The 15,963-nt window shown below is 38.4% G+C and overlaps 1 protein-coding gene across 3 annotated transcripts in view; it reads left to right on the top strand.

The window, feature by feature from the left end:
* The window catches only part of FBXW7 (F-box and WD repeat domain containing 7), a 176,985-nt gene that overhangs the window by 60,709 nt on the left and 100,313 nt on the right, over nucleotides 1–15,963 (top strand). The gene's annotated exons all lie outside the window — the stretch shown is intronic.

Genomic DNA, 15,963 nt, shown 5'->3' with positions numbered 1-15,963 from the left:
TGTGAGTTCTTCCTAATCTATTTCAGGCAAAATGAATCTGCTTAGCTGAGACTTTAAAGTTGTAAGCTAACCTGGCTCATTCTGACTGAGGAGGATTAGTGATGCTTATGTGCGCAGGTACGCCAGGAGATCTGGTTGGATGCAGGGATAAGCAGGCTGGGTGTGGGAGGCTGAGCCTGTGCCTCAGGAAGAGTGTATGTATGTGTCTCTACACTCCTATTCTTTCCAGAAGTCCCTTTAAATAGCTTATTTTAATGTGTCAGGAAGTGTGCTTCGAAAGCAAAATAAATCTTGTGCAGAATAAGCATGCTGGGGTGCTTGCTGAGTGCTTGTTTTCTATTAGCTGCTAGTTCTTACCTATTTTAAACCTAATATATGTCTGCTTCGTTGCAATTTTATCTAATTCAATGATCTAGGATTTCCCTACACTGCTGGGTTTAGTCCTCGTATATCTCTAGGTATAAAAAGTTCAACGAATATTTCCGTTTCCACTGGAACTGTGTGCACACAACTACGAAGGAGGAACACTAACTAAATGATTTTTCAAAAATATCTGTTTAAAAACTGCTGTCAGGCTTCTGAAGTTGATTTTTTATATTTTAAAAAAGTCCTACTAGAAAGTCTGCTGGAGCTTTCTTCCATTTTTCTCTGTAGCATAACTAAGAGAATTTCTGTGCAAGCCCATAGAAATCTCATGCTTTTTTGAGGTTGGTAATGTGATCTCTACTAAATCAACCGTTTGTCACTGATGGATGGTGCCTGCATCTCAGCTGCTTAGTATTGCCATGCTGGGGTATGGATGATGGAGCACTCATCATCCAATCTCTATTCCTTCAGCAGTGACAGAAACATCTAGTAATGCCCAGCCTGCTGTCCTGCTACCATGAGCTGGACATTTTCCAGATGTTAGGACTCATCAGAAAAAGTCTCTGGAATGTGTAAATTTATTACCTGGAACGGAATGGACTTGGGATCAGACTTTTAGGTTGCCACCTCCTGTCCACTTGTAACAAGTCCTTTAAAGCAGATCCAAATCTGTTGATTTCAGATTTTTTTTTTTTTTTCTCGTGAGCCCTAGAGCTGGGAGTGTCTGATGTTGCTCTCTGTGACAGTTTCAGCTCCAAGCCAGATGTGCAGCAGGCTTTCTTTGCTCTCTCCCCACACCCCTGAGACTCAAAAATCAAGGAATGCAAGACTAACTGGGCAGTCTGTGAAAACTGGCTTTGGGCCAGAAGTCCCAAGAAGAGCCACAATAAATTTACGCTGATCAGTATTTTTAAAATGGTCAGTTCTTCAACAGAGAAGTGAACACTGAGTGCAGGAGCTCCTGCTGAGAACAGCCATGTTCCTGAAACAGTTCGTACTTTCCGTGTCCAAGTAGTTGTTCAACATATTGAAAAAATATACCAGGAGTGCCTAAAAGAGCCTGGGGGTTTTGGGTCAATGCCCACCTGTGATGATGAGATATCTTGGAAACATATCCTTGATCTCCCTAGTGTCTGAGGGAAAGTGCAGATCTGAAGACCTCATTGGTGCCATTATTCTGTGTTGACCTTTGAGAATGGCTAGGAGCTCTGTGGGAATGGATTTCAGTACTATTACAAGTAGAAAATACGTTCTTACTAGGCTTTGATAAAAATCTATGAGGAATTCACCAGGAAATGAAAACATTTCTTAGAGCCTAGTTTCTTTCCAGGGTTCTTACTGAAGAAAGAAAGAAAATTGGTGTGCTAGGTATTTCCCAGGTGTTGAGATGATTGGAATGAAAAATGTAGATATCTTTAAAAGTTCAGCTGTATTTTTTGTAGTGTTTTATATTTCATACCTAATCATTGCTTCAACTGAGCAAGTAGCTGACTCCTGTGTCTAGGTGACTAAAAAGTGACTTGTGAACTTTGGGCAGAATGGTACCATTTGCTAATCATCCATGCATCTGAGAACATGGAAGCCCATGTGTAGATTATAAGAAAATCAAAATACACACTGACGTGAAGGCTGTGAGGGATGACTTGAACTTCACATTGCCTGTACTATATTCTTTTTTCCTCAGTGGAGGACTAGATCTTTTGAAAAATTGAGCTATTTAGTGAGAGAGCCTTACAGTTACTAAAAGCCTTTTTGGGCTGCTTCAGTGAGAAAGTTACGGTAAGGTCCATTTTGCAGGCTTCAAGCTATGGCATAGGACATAACCTAATCAGCCAGGTTTTCCAGTAAGAACAAATATAAATGCCCTGTTTTCAATGGTGCTCTTGCTATCAACAACCAATGTATTATTCAGAAAGTCATCCAATTTGGCGCTCTATCAGTAGAAACAGTTGGAGTGAAATGCAACTGTTTGCAGCTGGGCTGTTTCACACATCACTTTTACACAGTAGTGATAAAACAACATTCTGAATTATCTGGATAATGGCCTCAAAATTTGAATTAAATCAGTTATTTTATGAATTTTGTTTTTTAGCAGCTTTTCTAGGTTAGAAAATAAACAATCAACCCAACAATGTGCTTTGTGTGTGTTCAGTGCATCCAGAGCTCTGTCCTTTGTTGTCAACAAGATTTCACTTTTCCCTTGCCTGTTGTGGGTTCTTGTGGCACTTAGGAGACACACCATTTTGTCTCACAGATTGTACCATCTCAGCTGCTTTGGATTTCCACTAGCAAATTTCTCCTTCTGATTATCAGTACTTCACTAGGACCTGAGCAACTATCTACTTGCTTCCAAAATATGCTGGTCTCCAATATCCACAAGGCAACTGTGTGGCATGGCAAATGACCTTTGTGAAGCATGAGACACCTGTTGTAGCAGCGAGGGCAGGCACCAGGTTTGGCTGGGGAGTGGTGCAGTCTCTGTTTGATCAGTACAGCTGATGCTGTTTAGCACTGTCTGGGAAAGACAGAGACTGGTCTTCACCTACAGGGGTCTTTAAAAATCAGGAACATTGATTAGCCTACAGTAAAGGTGGATCAAGGCCGTGATGTGGGGGACTGTTCCTTTTTGCAGCTGCTGTTGTGTTGAGGGCTCATTGTTGGGAAGAAACTGTCTTAGCTCTGCATGCCTCTTTCCACATAGGCATGAGAAATGATGCCAGCTGTGGTGAACTGGGGGGTTGGTGAGGCTCCTGACAGTAGTCAAGTTTAGATCCATAATGCTAGCAGCAGAGCATCCCTTGCTTTTACTGAAGAGTACAGCTTCAAGTTTATGGGTAGGTGTTTATTTCACAGTGGTGTAAGATGTTAATTGGTCCCTAATCATTACCCATCTCTGCTGGAAAGGTGCAAGATCTGCTGTCCTTCAAACAGTTCATATCTGTCATTCTTAACCCAGTGCCAGCAACACCATATACCTTAGAGGAAACTGGTGAGATACAATTGATTTTTTTTTTCTGGAATGGTAAGGGATGGACAGTTTATTTTGTTGAAGCTCTGAAAATATTCTGTGCATAGCAGTAAAAGCATCTTAAATGACATTAGTCACTGAAAAGAATCTATAATCTGTTTTTCATCCACTCAAATTACGATCCCAATTTCTAATTTTAAGATTGCTTCTGTTTGTCTCCATCAGGGTCTCTTTTATTTGGTAGTTCAGGTACATAATTTATTTGATAACTGTATACATGGTCAGTGCTTTACTGCATTGAACACTGCTCTCTTTACTGCTTGTAGTTACATCACCTTTCCTATTAGGATACTGTTGTAGAGCAAAACCAGAGTTGATGGCTTTGTAGAATTGGAAGGAAAGTTTGAATGCCTGCCTGACATAAAAATTGTAGGCCACCTTACATTCTTATCTACCTTGGGTCATGCAAATACAAAACCTTACTTTCCTGGTCCCAGAAATAATTTGAGCAAAGAAATCTATGTTTCTGTAGGTTGTTAGCAGATGTCCTGCTGCTGAATCATACTGCTTAATCAGTTACTGAAATAAAATTCTCAGAGAAGCATTTTAAGGGCATTAAATCAATAACAATAATTACAACCATTTCCATTTCTCCGGTGGAGCCTGCTAAGAGTCTGTTTGGGCCAGGGCCAGATTCTTTTAGACAGGCTGGAATATCATCTTCCTTCAAACCTGGCACTCACTCATGCTGTTTGTCAGCAAGTGCCTTGTTGTTCTGCAAGGTCAGATTTTAAATCTAGTGCCATAAAGCAGCTCTGTGACACAGAGAACATAGCACTTAGGAACCAATGTGTGCTAGGCAGTGTTTTGGAGATGTGAGGTTAATGAGAACGCATTTGCTGTTTTTTTCAATAGCATGTGGAGACTGTAATTGCTTTGGATTTTTTTTGTTTTGTTTTGTTTTAAATTAGACATTAAAAAGGGGAATGGGTTCTGCTGTGTTCTGGTAGTATGTGACCTTGTTTTACTTATGTCTTTCTGCTGATGAAGATGCTGAAAATGCAGACAAACCAGTGTATTAGCAGATTTCAGCAAGTCTGGTAAATGCTGCCTCTATGTTTCTCTTTGTATTTCTTGTAAAAGTAGAGAAGTGCAGATCAAAGGATCTTCCTTATCAGATGTTGATGCAAAGGTGTTTAACATGTTTCATTGACTAGCTCTGGAAGAAAGTACATAATTTGGAGTTCATCTTTGAAAGTACACCATTCAGAATGGAGAGAGTAGTGCTCAGTGCATACTGCAGAAATCTGATTTAACATTCACAGCTGAACACTTTGTAAGATATGAATTGGGACTGCAGACAGATAGGCTTTCTTCATAAAATATATATTGCTCTCAGTCTTTTAGAGCAACCTTGTAGGAATAAGGCTGAGCTGCAGTTTTTCGCACCAAAATGGTAAAATACACCAGTGTTTATATCTTGTGTTGCTTGCATGAAGCATGTTTTCTACCCCAGTCTGACCCCAGTTACATCCTCTTATCTCAGAAATTTTATAAGTGGTGAGTTAAACACAAATAAGAAATGCCTTTGTCTGTCTTATGTAACAGCTTTTTACTCCAATCTGCTTCAACAATACTGATAAAATAACTTTTTCCCCCCCCTAGCATATAGGACTACATGATAGCTGAATTAGAGAATGGGTCAGATTGGAACAGATCATGGTGGGTCATCTGATCCAACCTCTCTACTCAAGCAGGGCCATCCAAGAGCACATGGTGAGGGAGACTCCACAACCTCTCTGGACCATCCATTCTGGTGTGTGGTCACTGCACAGTGGAGAAGTTCTTCCTCAAGTTCAGGTGGAACTTCTTGTGCATCGGGTTCTGCCCACTGCCTCTTGTCCTGCTGCTTGGAAGCACTGAGCAGAGCCTGGCTCCATCCTCTTGGCACCCTCCCTGCAGGGACTGACAGACATTGATGAGGTCCCCTCTCAGTCTTCTCTTCTCAAGGCTGAACAGGCCGAGCTCCCTCAGCCTTTCCTTCTAAGAGATGTGCTCCAGTCTCCTCATCTTCCTTGTTGCCCTCCACTGGACCAGCTCCAGGAGCTCCATGTCTCTCTTGTCCTGAGGAGCCCAGAACGTGATACAACATTCTAGGTGGCCTCACCAGAGCTGAGCAGAGGGGCAGGACCACCTCCCTTCCCCTGCTCGCAATGCTTTTCTTAATTCACCCAGGATACTGTTGACATTGTCCTTCAGACTTTTTTAAAGAATAGGCAACTAGAACAGAAAACAAAAATAAAAATTTTGGGCAGTAGCCTGGAAAAGCATTGTCAGTTGTGGATCTTGAGGTAAAATTTGTTGTTGAAAACTTGGAAAGACTTGGATGTTTAATTCTCTCGTCATCTCACTTAGAATAATATAAAAAAGTGTTAAGTTGAAAAGAAGGGAAGGCTATTTGGTATTAGTAGAATATTCTTAAATTTTAAAAATAACCTTATAGTAATTTCTAGGAAGTTAGTCTGATGCAGAATAGTGAGATTCTGCATCAGATTATGGCATAACGTGCATTGCTTCTCCTTTGCATCATTAGTTATTATTAAGAGGTGCAAAAGTACTGTTCTGTGCATTGAAGCTTCTTGGGAGTGAAGCGAGTTGATTATTCTTGCTTATTAGAGGTGGTATAAGAGCTGCTTGAAAAAGGGATATTCACTTCAACTGTTTTTAATCTCTCAGAGAAAAATGTTCTTTAATAGCAGTCACAGGTCTTGATTCTCGCTTTTCTCAGCTTTAATTCTGCTGTCATCTTTTTAACCACTAGAATGCCTTTCAGTGTAAAGGGTATATATGTTCCCATCTGTTTGTGTGTTGTTCCATATTAGAGGACTCTTTTCTCGAACAGCTCTGAGGTAGGGGCAATTTGGTACTTAGTGTTAATTTCTTGCCCTTCCTCCAGTTTTAATATAACTAAATTAATTTTAAATTTGACTTAATTTAGCTGCTATTTGTTCTCAAGTTCTGTTAGCCCACTTCAGTTAAAGATGACCTTTTTTGATCCATCTTTTTTGCCCCGTGTTCTAAATAACTTTTATTTTTTGTTTTTTGATGTCTCTGCTCTTCTGTGTGTCTGCTTGTTTGTGCTGCATTTCAGCAACATTTGAGTTGTAGTTTTAGTCCAAGAAATCACGTTACCATTTTGCCAGAAGCTGACGCCAGCCATCTGGTAAAATTGCAACTCATATTAGCAAAACCTATAATTTCAGGAAATGTACCCAAAATTACTTTTATGATTAGTGGACAGGAAAGAGACTGAGACCGAGAAGTCAGTTGGGTACTTCAGAAATCATTTTGAGGTTTGCAGGCAAACATCTTAATGGCAGTGGTCTTGCTGCCAAATGCTGTTTTGCTTTTGCCTTCAGAATAGTTTGCATTAATAATGAGCAGCTCTGCTTGCAAGTTTTTCATGTATTGCTCTTACTATGCAACTTTGTGAAGCAGCACTAGGCGAGGTGGCAGTCTGTGTGAATGGATATGTAAAGTGGTTCAGCATACTGTACTGCTAAGGTTTTCCCACTGGAAATGCATCCCAGACCCAGCCAGGGCCCATCAATGTTATGGATGCTGAAGAAAAATTTATGTATAGGCTGTTCTGGCCATGCAACACTAGCCTTTGTGTTAAGTCTAGAAGCTGTGAAATAAGTCTGCACTAAAACTAGGCAGGGTTTAATCAGCAGTTTGGTCATACTTTTTGTCTCTGTGTCACTGTGGGAACAGAGAGGAGGTGACAACAACTCTCTTTTATGTATATTCTCAGGGAGAGGCAGGCAGCTCACCAGGTAGCTGCAGCTGTGCTGCATGTGCTGCAGTTGTTGAATGTATGTGTTAAACTAAGATGGAGTATATTTCTAATTTAAGACTTAAAGTGATGATGAATTTACCATCTTCCTAGTGAGCTATTACAGTGAGTAATTATCCTCATAGTTAATTCCATTTGTATTTTTCTCATTTCAGCATTTAGTGATTGGATTTTGCTTCCTGTCTATTAGATAAAATCCTTGTTCACCTAGGCAGTTGGGAAGAATGGAGTTGTTTCTGCATAGTCATCACATTGCCTGTTTACATAAAATAAATGTTACTGAATGGTAGTCCTAGACTTCATAGTTGAGATTTCTGGTTTCATGTGTTGGTACCCATGGCTTAATGTGTGTTAACTCAGGAGAGTTTTTCCATAACACAGTAACACTCTAGCACAGCTTAACCAAAGTTCTCTGCTAGAAGGCCAGAGGTCCATCCTTGTTGCTCCTCAGACTCTTTTCCTATGGATGAAAGGCCTTGAGCAGTATAAAACTATCCTAAGCTGTTTTTGGTCTGGGCAGCTGGGGAGGTCCCTGGTAGTGTTGATGATGCTGTAAAACTGACCCCAAGGACTCCTTTTATAGGGAATATAAATGGTCTAGTCTGGGGACAGAAAGGCATGTGAAAATGGAACAGAATGCATAGCAGTACTGTGGAGATGTCAGGCCAGCTTGGAAAGCCCTCACAACTACCATAGACCCACAAACTTCATTTACTTATGTTTTGAAATGAAGGTTGAATTCAAACCCAAAATTGTCCAAACCTGTTAGGTTTTAAGGAGTGCTTAGTCTCCTTTTGCACTGTAAGAGGATTCATTATCCTTTTTTGTAGAGAAATTCTTTACTACATGTGTATCTATCATGAAAGAATTTGGAGGATTCTGTTGGTACATCTCTAGCCTTCACTAAGTAGGGATACCACAGCATCTTTACATTTGAAAGGCATATAAGAAACTGCCTGCCTAGTTTACTAAACTGAGAATTCTTCAGCCCACATGCTTCTCAAGTAATGTATCTAAAGATACTCTGTTTATGTTGTTTGAAGTGTGATCTAATGTTTGCTTTTGGCAAGAAACTCTCTCTTGTTAGTATGCACAGAAAGAGTAGTTTACACGAGGCTGAAATATTAACTGGCTGTTCTAAACTGAGCAAACAAGAATACTTCTGCTCTATCTCTAGCAGTAGTAATGTAGGCTTCTTGTAGTAATCTAATTAATGGGGAAAACAATAAGCAGGTATTCATTAGTTATTCAGGTTAGAGTTTTCATTCGGAGACGCAAAAATTTTAATATATGAACCCAAGTAATGGTACAGTTGTCAAAATGGAAAGGTTAAGACAATGCAGTTGAAAATTGTGTGCTTTAATTTTATACATTACAGGTCCTTTCAATGGAAAAATAATCACTGCTTGATATTGAGTGGCAGCATACAGGATTTTATGGAGGATTTGCCTGTTTTGTTTTTAATAGTTGCTGGAAAATTTGGCACCCTTTAAATAACTCAATTTTTTTTTTTTCCTGCTTTTCCTTTTCTGAGGAAAAGGGGAGAGAAGCCTTTCATTAGTTCCACATGATAGTTAACTTGTCACATTTTATAGCTCAATCCTTCTTTAAAGAGTTTTTAGTGAAAAGACAAACCAGCCATCTTCTGCATAACAGTCATTACTAATATAAATACTAAAAATAACATAATTATTTATATGAACACAGTAATATTGGTGATAATACAGATCTCCTCCTACTGTGGATTGTTGCCTCCCACGATATCTTCCAAAGAATGCAAGTGAGTTTATTCTACATTATAGCCATTCACTGTTCTTGATGAAAACATAACAATGCAAAATTAAAATTAAGGAGTAACTTTTGTACTTTGGCTGTTAGTCTTCCCTTTCAGGGAGATATGAACAGTGTTCCTGATAAAGTGGCCTGAGCCACTTCTACATTAATACTGTAGTGGTGTGTTAATAACTTGTCAGCTGGGAGATGGCTTTGAGGAAAAGGACTTTAAATTGTTGTTGTTTTTTTTTTTTTTTTTAATGCAGTTTTCTTATTACTGTGTGATGGAGGCTTTCAGCATTTTCCTCATGGGTCACTTTCACATTTCCCTCTTATCTCCACCCCATCCTTGCCACAGCATTGTAATTCTCATTTTCTCGTGTGTCAAATTTCGAGGTAAAAGCAGAAGTTATGTAAGACATTATTCACTGATTATTTGCTTTCTTTTTGAAACAGGCAGAATGCAGGCATGTTTTGAAACACTTCAAATATGAGAATTAAGCTCATGAATTACTAACAAACAAGTCTTTGTAGAAAGAAAAATCCCCTAGTTTCTCTCTTCCTCTTATATGGTGATTGCTTTAATATGGACATTAAGTTTCTATTAATACATTTTATAGCATGATTCTTTGTGCTAGTGCCTTAAAAGCTGCTATGACTTCAACTCAGATTATCCCCTCTTTTAGCCGGAGCGGCCCTTGTGTTTAAAATTCACAAAGAGGGAAGAAAAGGCCTTTGATTTAAAGCATTAAGATTTGAAGCTCCTCTTGCTGTTGTAAAGAGAATCTGTGGAATCCACATGAACTATAATACATCCAGGTTCTGTGTTTGTGTGTGCCTGAACCTTGCAGGTGGTTGTATGATCATACATACTTTATCATAATCTAAAGAATGTGACTGCTTGTAGCTCAGCCTGTTTCTTCTAAACTCTTGCTTATGAAAGGTCTAGTCATCACTCTTCTACCTCTGATACTTCTTTATCAAGCCACTTAGCCTAAATACTGCTAAATATATATACATTCTTGTAGCATTTACTCATTTTCTAAACTGCTTTTTGTATTCTCATTTTCTAGTGGGTTTTGTGTGCTATTTCATATTTTATCACTTGTTAAATACTTTGTGTATTTGTGCCAGAAGGGGGTAGGATTATGTGATAGGTCTTTCATTCCCAGAGTTAAAGCAAAGTTTTCTTTTTAATGGTTTCTGTGTGTTTGTCCCCATAACTGATAGCAAGGGACATGGCTCTGTCATGCCCTCACTACCCATGTATTGTCAGATAGTGTCTCTCTTTTAAATAAATCCCTTTGTTTTCTGTGGGGAATGGTTCAGAATAAAGCAAAGTCTCTGAGCAAAGCAGCACTGGAGGCTAAAGGGGATTGGGAAATTGAGGCATGGGATTAGAGAGGGAGCCATGTTCAGAAGCAGTCCTGGAAGAAAAAAGTAAGTTGGATGGTGGAATAGGGAGAGAAGGGGTAAAGTCTGTTGAAATAGGATTGTGGGGTTAAAGAAAAGCTGGTGAACAGGAGGCAGGAACCATGTGTGGTGGGAAACCTGGAAGTATCTGTTCAGAAACATTCAGGAGAGGTCAGGACACCAGGACTTGGTGAAAAGCTTCAGCAGGTAAAGAGAAAGTTTGGCCTGAATTTCAGTAGAGAGGGAGATAATTAAAACTGGCTGCAAAAGAACATTACATACAGCTGGACATAATTAAATTTAAACAGGAAACTTTAATAGTGGTATTTTAAAAATTTAATGAATACTAAATCTATTTTTTTTTTTGTTTGCTGTCAAATTTATGTTTGACATAAGTAAGCAATTAGAGGAGCACTTTGATTTAATGTTTGTTGTGACCACTGAATAAACTACATTAATTGATCATTACAGTATATTGAGATCGTGAAAAAGAGCAGGATAATTTCTAATACAACCAAAACATTGCATGTGGTGCTCTATTGAGTGTTGTCAGAGCTTTGTGGGAGGTTAATAGTAAAGCAGGAGCAGAGAATCTTTTTGGCTGCTATTTTGTTCTGCAGCTTGGAGCTGTTAATAATGGAGTTGACTGAGAGATTTGAGGTGTGTATGTGTTTGGAAGAAGTAGTTTATCATTCTTAGAAAAAGCATGTGTTCTCGTAGAATGAGTTACATTCTCTATGATGTATTTTATGTTGAAGATAAGCTACTGAAAGTTTTCAAATCTCTATTTCAGTCTTGCTCTAATCAACAAATGCGCTGATGAAATGCAGAAGGTTTTTTATTTTCTTCATCTGTGCAATGTATTAAACACAGTTTTGTGACTCCATTACTATGATCATGGTTTCTGTCCTTTATAGCGCAGCAAAATTGTTCTGTAACTTTCATTTAAAGCTCATAACTTTAGTTAAATTTGTTGCTTTATCTGAATTATTTTAACTTCGTTAAGCCATGCATGAGAATAATTGTACCATATTGTACAATTGTACCACTACCACAAACTATAAAAGAAGGTGGTAGAGTCTTCATTTGATTTTTGTATTTCAGTTATTGCATGTTGGCTGCTTTGGTTTGTTACTTAGCTATTGTTCAAAATCCTTCCCATATACAAACTGTGTAGCCAGTAATCTGACCAATGTATTAACTGTTTTCTTAAACACATCATGTATGTGTCTTGCTCGTAGTGTTTTGCAACGTTTGCTATCATGGCCATAACTCAAATACATATTTTTCTTTGGTAAAACATGGTTCATAGACTCAGTGTTAACTCTGTTATTTATTTATACCTGCTTGATGCTGCGTGTAAATCCTCTTCTCATGCATGTTTTTTCAAATGGGCTCAGCAGGCCTTAGGTGGCCTGGCTTGTTAGGTGTATTTGCACTTTGTGTGGCAGCTTGGGCTTGGATCAAGTGCACCTTTTAAAGCCTAATTCCTGATTGTCCAAGCCTGCTCCCCTATAGAATGAGTTGAAGCCCGGCTGTCCCAGAACACCTTCTGGGTGAAACTAATGTAGAAGGTGTGCTCCAACTGTGAGGGTCATTTTAGGCTTGGGGAGGGTCTGGGAATAAATCACTTCCTCTCCTCAGAGCTGGTATCCTGTGTCTCAGCTTTGCACCTCTGCCCCTTCTGTGCTGCAGTGCTTGCTTGTGAGGACTAATGCATCAGTGTTCTTCTTGGGCACAGTATGCTTATAAGGGTCTTACACTTCTTCAGAAGGTAGATTTGGATGTTGAGATCTTAGGAGATCCTTTGCTTGGGTGGGATGTCCCTGTTTTGCTTTCTATTTAACTCAATTCAGTATTGCACAGTTAAATAATGCAATAAAAAGCTCAGATATATTACAGTGTTAAGATTTAGTCAAGTATCTACAGAAGTTTTTGGGTTAGTTCAATTGTCTTTGTCTACTAAATCTGTAATCTCAAAAGATTTGTTTTAGGAGCATCTACTGGCCATAAATCATGTTTTGTGTGTAGCTATACTGTCTTTTCACTAAATGCTGTCACGATACTTAGGTCCAAGTCAGTCTAATACATTAATTTCCAAGGTAATTCTTTAAAACCTTTTCACAATCTGTTATAGTTTGTTAAAACCAAACACACCACACCCCAACCTCCACCTCTCTACGTCCACCTCATTTTCTTTTTTCTTTATAGTGTCAAGCAATAAAAATGGAAAAATAAAAAAAAAGCAGTACTGATGGAAATTTCATTTTCTCATAGTTATGTGGTTTTATAGGTTAAAAATATTTAACGACTTTTTTATCTGTATTAGCAGGATAGAGATATTTCAGCAGTAAAGCAGGAAGTGAAGTGGTCATCCTCGCAGTACAGAATGCAGCCTGTTGTGGCAGATAACCCTGAGCAGTTTTCCCTTTAATCTTCTAGTATTGCTTGGCATTTCTTGTTTGGAGCAACTGTTGTTCATATTTATTTTTATAATCTATCTTCTGTGAAAATGTAATGCATAAAGCTGAAGAATTACGCTTAAACAGCATTTAATATTCAGTAGAGGTGGGGACTGCATACAGTCTTCAGTAGAGATGTGGGATGCCTTCATCAGCTCTGAGTTTACTGTTGGATCAGTCTGGAGCCTTCCATTTTCCTTAGGCATTTCTTGCATTTTGTTTTCCCATACAATGCAAGTGTTAAGAAACTTACCTGGGAATTGCCAAGTTAGATTAATGGACCAAGTTTGAGTTTTGCATGCTTATGCAGTCATGCCACTTGCATTGCTGTGTTTTGGTGTCTGTCTGATTAAAAAATCTTTAAGGTAGGAAAAACAACAGCTCTCCTCAGTGGTTCTTCTGGTTTTGAGTTGATTTGAGTCATTTTGGTCTCTGACTGTATAAATGAAAGAGACACTGTACTAGTTGAAAACACATCATTTCAGTTCTCTGGAAGTTGATTTGTAAATACACTTCTTCTGCAAAATAATAATCCTTCTTTATTCCTTTCTACCTTATATATGGAAATTATTGCATCTTGTGTATTAGCTGACAGTAGTTAATTCTGAAAGCACTTACATGACAGAAGGCAGCTTTAATGTTTCAAATCTCTCAGATAATGTACATCCATCTGTTCTTTAGCAAATGCACCACCTCTCTGCATACTGATGATTTCTGATGTAGCACTGCTTGTAATTAAATTTTGATAATGTATTTTACAGGCTTCTTGAAAAAACAAATTGAGTTTATTCATGCAAATGCAGAGTAAAATGGAAACCACTAATGACTAAAGCTAATTTCATGAACTGGTGGTCACTCAAAACTGTAGGAATAATTAAAAATATATACCAGTACTAGTGTACATTTTTAATTGCCTGGAATTTCATTTGGGTGTAATAACAGTAACAACAGTGATATTGTTGTCACTTAAACACTTAGTATATTCTTGCATTTGATTACTTTAATGTTTCAAAGCTGACCTTTTATATTGGTTGCTTACAGATACAAATTGGAAGTATGCATTAAATTATTCAAACAAATGCAGCATTTGTAGTTTTATCAAGTACATACTAAACCAGGACTTGCATATATAATGCTACTGATACTGAAAAAATGCAATTAAACTTTTAAGTTGCCCCCATGGCTACTTAGAGAAACATTTGTGGTGGAAACTAGAATTTCTATATTGAGAAGATGTAAACCTCTTGTTCAGCTTTTTTTTTAACTACTGATTTTTACATTATTTAGTGCTTTAACTTTCCAAGTTGAGAAAATAAAGTGTGGTGTTGTTTTGTTCATAATACCCAAACTATGTAGCAAGCCTGATACATAAGTTGTATTACCATCAGATGATATATGCAACTAAACTTGACTTTTGATGAAATGTTGTTATTAAACATCACTCCCACATGCTAAGGTGTCTGAGCTTCGGGGAAAGATGTTAAATGAAAACATTTCTCTTAGAGATGCACTCTTTGTGGCATCTTTCTTAAGTGCTCCTTACTGTACACAGAAAAATAAACACATTTGCTTTTGCTACCACTTGAATATGAAAACACAGACATTAGCTTCTGGTTTGGGTCACATGCACCCAAGTGTCCTAAAGGTTTTTTCCCATGGAGAAATCAAGAGTCAGCACAGTGTCTACTTCCTTCCTTTGAATGTGTGGTGCTTAATTGTCTTTGAGAGTTAGCTTCTCATTCAGTGATTGGAATTAAATGGGTACTTTCTTTGAACACGGATTTCAGTAACTGATCTTGTAAGGTTTTATTTGGAGGAATCATCACCTGGGGAGATATGTGGAAATGTGAGAACCCTGTTTTTGGGATGTAAATAGTGTTTCCCTAAGGAAGAAAGGTGTAGAGAAGTGCAGAATCCCAGCTATGAATCTTTCTTAGGGAAAGAGTGGAAAAACACCTGTAAATGTGTTTCTGTGCCTTTTATGGTACAATGCACTGAAAATTACAGTACAGCTATGGTTTCTGGTACTTTGTTCCCTACTCACCAATAAGGTGAATGTTTTTGCAAATGTCATGGAGCAAAGATGGGGTTTATATGTTCCCTGTCCATCATACAAGGCCCTAAGTTTTTTGGAAACAAACAAACAAACAACTATAAGAGATAGGTGAGTTAAGAAAAAGGAGGGGTTGATGGTGGTGGTGAGGGGGGTTCAGAGATGATCATCCTGTGCTGAAGTACTCGTGGAAACATCCTTTACTGCTCCTACTCCAAGGAGACTCAGAAGCTGTGCTCCTGTGCAGTATTTGCAGTGTTGTGCTTCCTGAGTCTCTCACCATGTGGCCTGCTGAGTGTGTGGGGTGGGCTGTGGGCTCCCAAGGACAGTGGCTCTAAACACAAGGACAAAGCTAATTTCTCTCTGCACGTGCTTTCGTGTACTGCTTTCAGAGCCTGTGAGTCTGACTGCTTGTTGAGTTGTGGCTGAATTCATCTACTTAACACATTGCTTGAATCTAGGGAAAACAGAGTCTGGATTTGCCAGCCTCAAAGGCTATATAGCTGGAAATCTGATACCAAACTTAATAATGAATTAGTCTATGTTATAGCCCCCTGTACTTATATATTGCTTGGAGGCACATGGGCAGCTGAATGCATGAATAATTTGGAAATTGCATTAGTATTTTTCAGTTTCTATTGAAATGCACCTTGTTTTGGTCTTTTTTAGCATCTCAGAGACTCATTTAACAATTATTGTAGCTTCTTAGACTTTGGAGAACTTTACTACTCTTTCAAAAATCCCCATAACTACTAACAGCCAATTTTTTTTCCAGGTGAGATAGGTGCCATTTCTGGGCCACACAGGTTGCCTGGTGATGTCTGCTTTTGACCACTGGGCATCTCTTTGGCCAACGTAAGACTTGGCAGTGATAAGGCTGTGTTCTATAATCCATGTTCTCTTTTTTATTAATCTAAAAGGAAATTAGAATAACAAGAAATGAAGCTTTCAATTATACCTGAAAAATATGCTGCTCTTAATGCCTAAGACCTAAAGCAGTTTGTTTTTTTGAATAATATACACAGTCTGTAATCAAATGAGAGGGAAAATAAATGCCATTTGAAATGATCTG

The sequence above is a fragment of the Haemorhous mexicanus genome, chromosome 4 (assembly GCF_027477595.1).
Source record: "Haemorhous mexicanus isolate bHaeMex1 chromosome 4, bHaeMex1.pri, whole genome shotgun sequence".
Classification (NCBI taxonomy): Eukaryota; Metazoa; Chordata; class Aves; order Passeriformes; family Fringillidae; genus Haemorhous; species Haemorhous mexicanus.
Note: the sequence above shows the minus strand (reverse complement) of the source record. Positions and strands in the feature narration are given on the sequence as shown.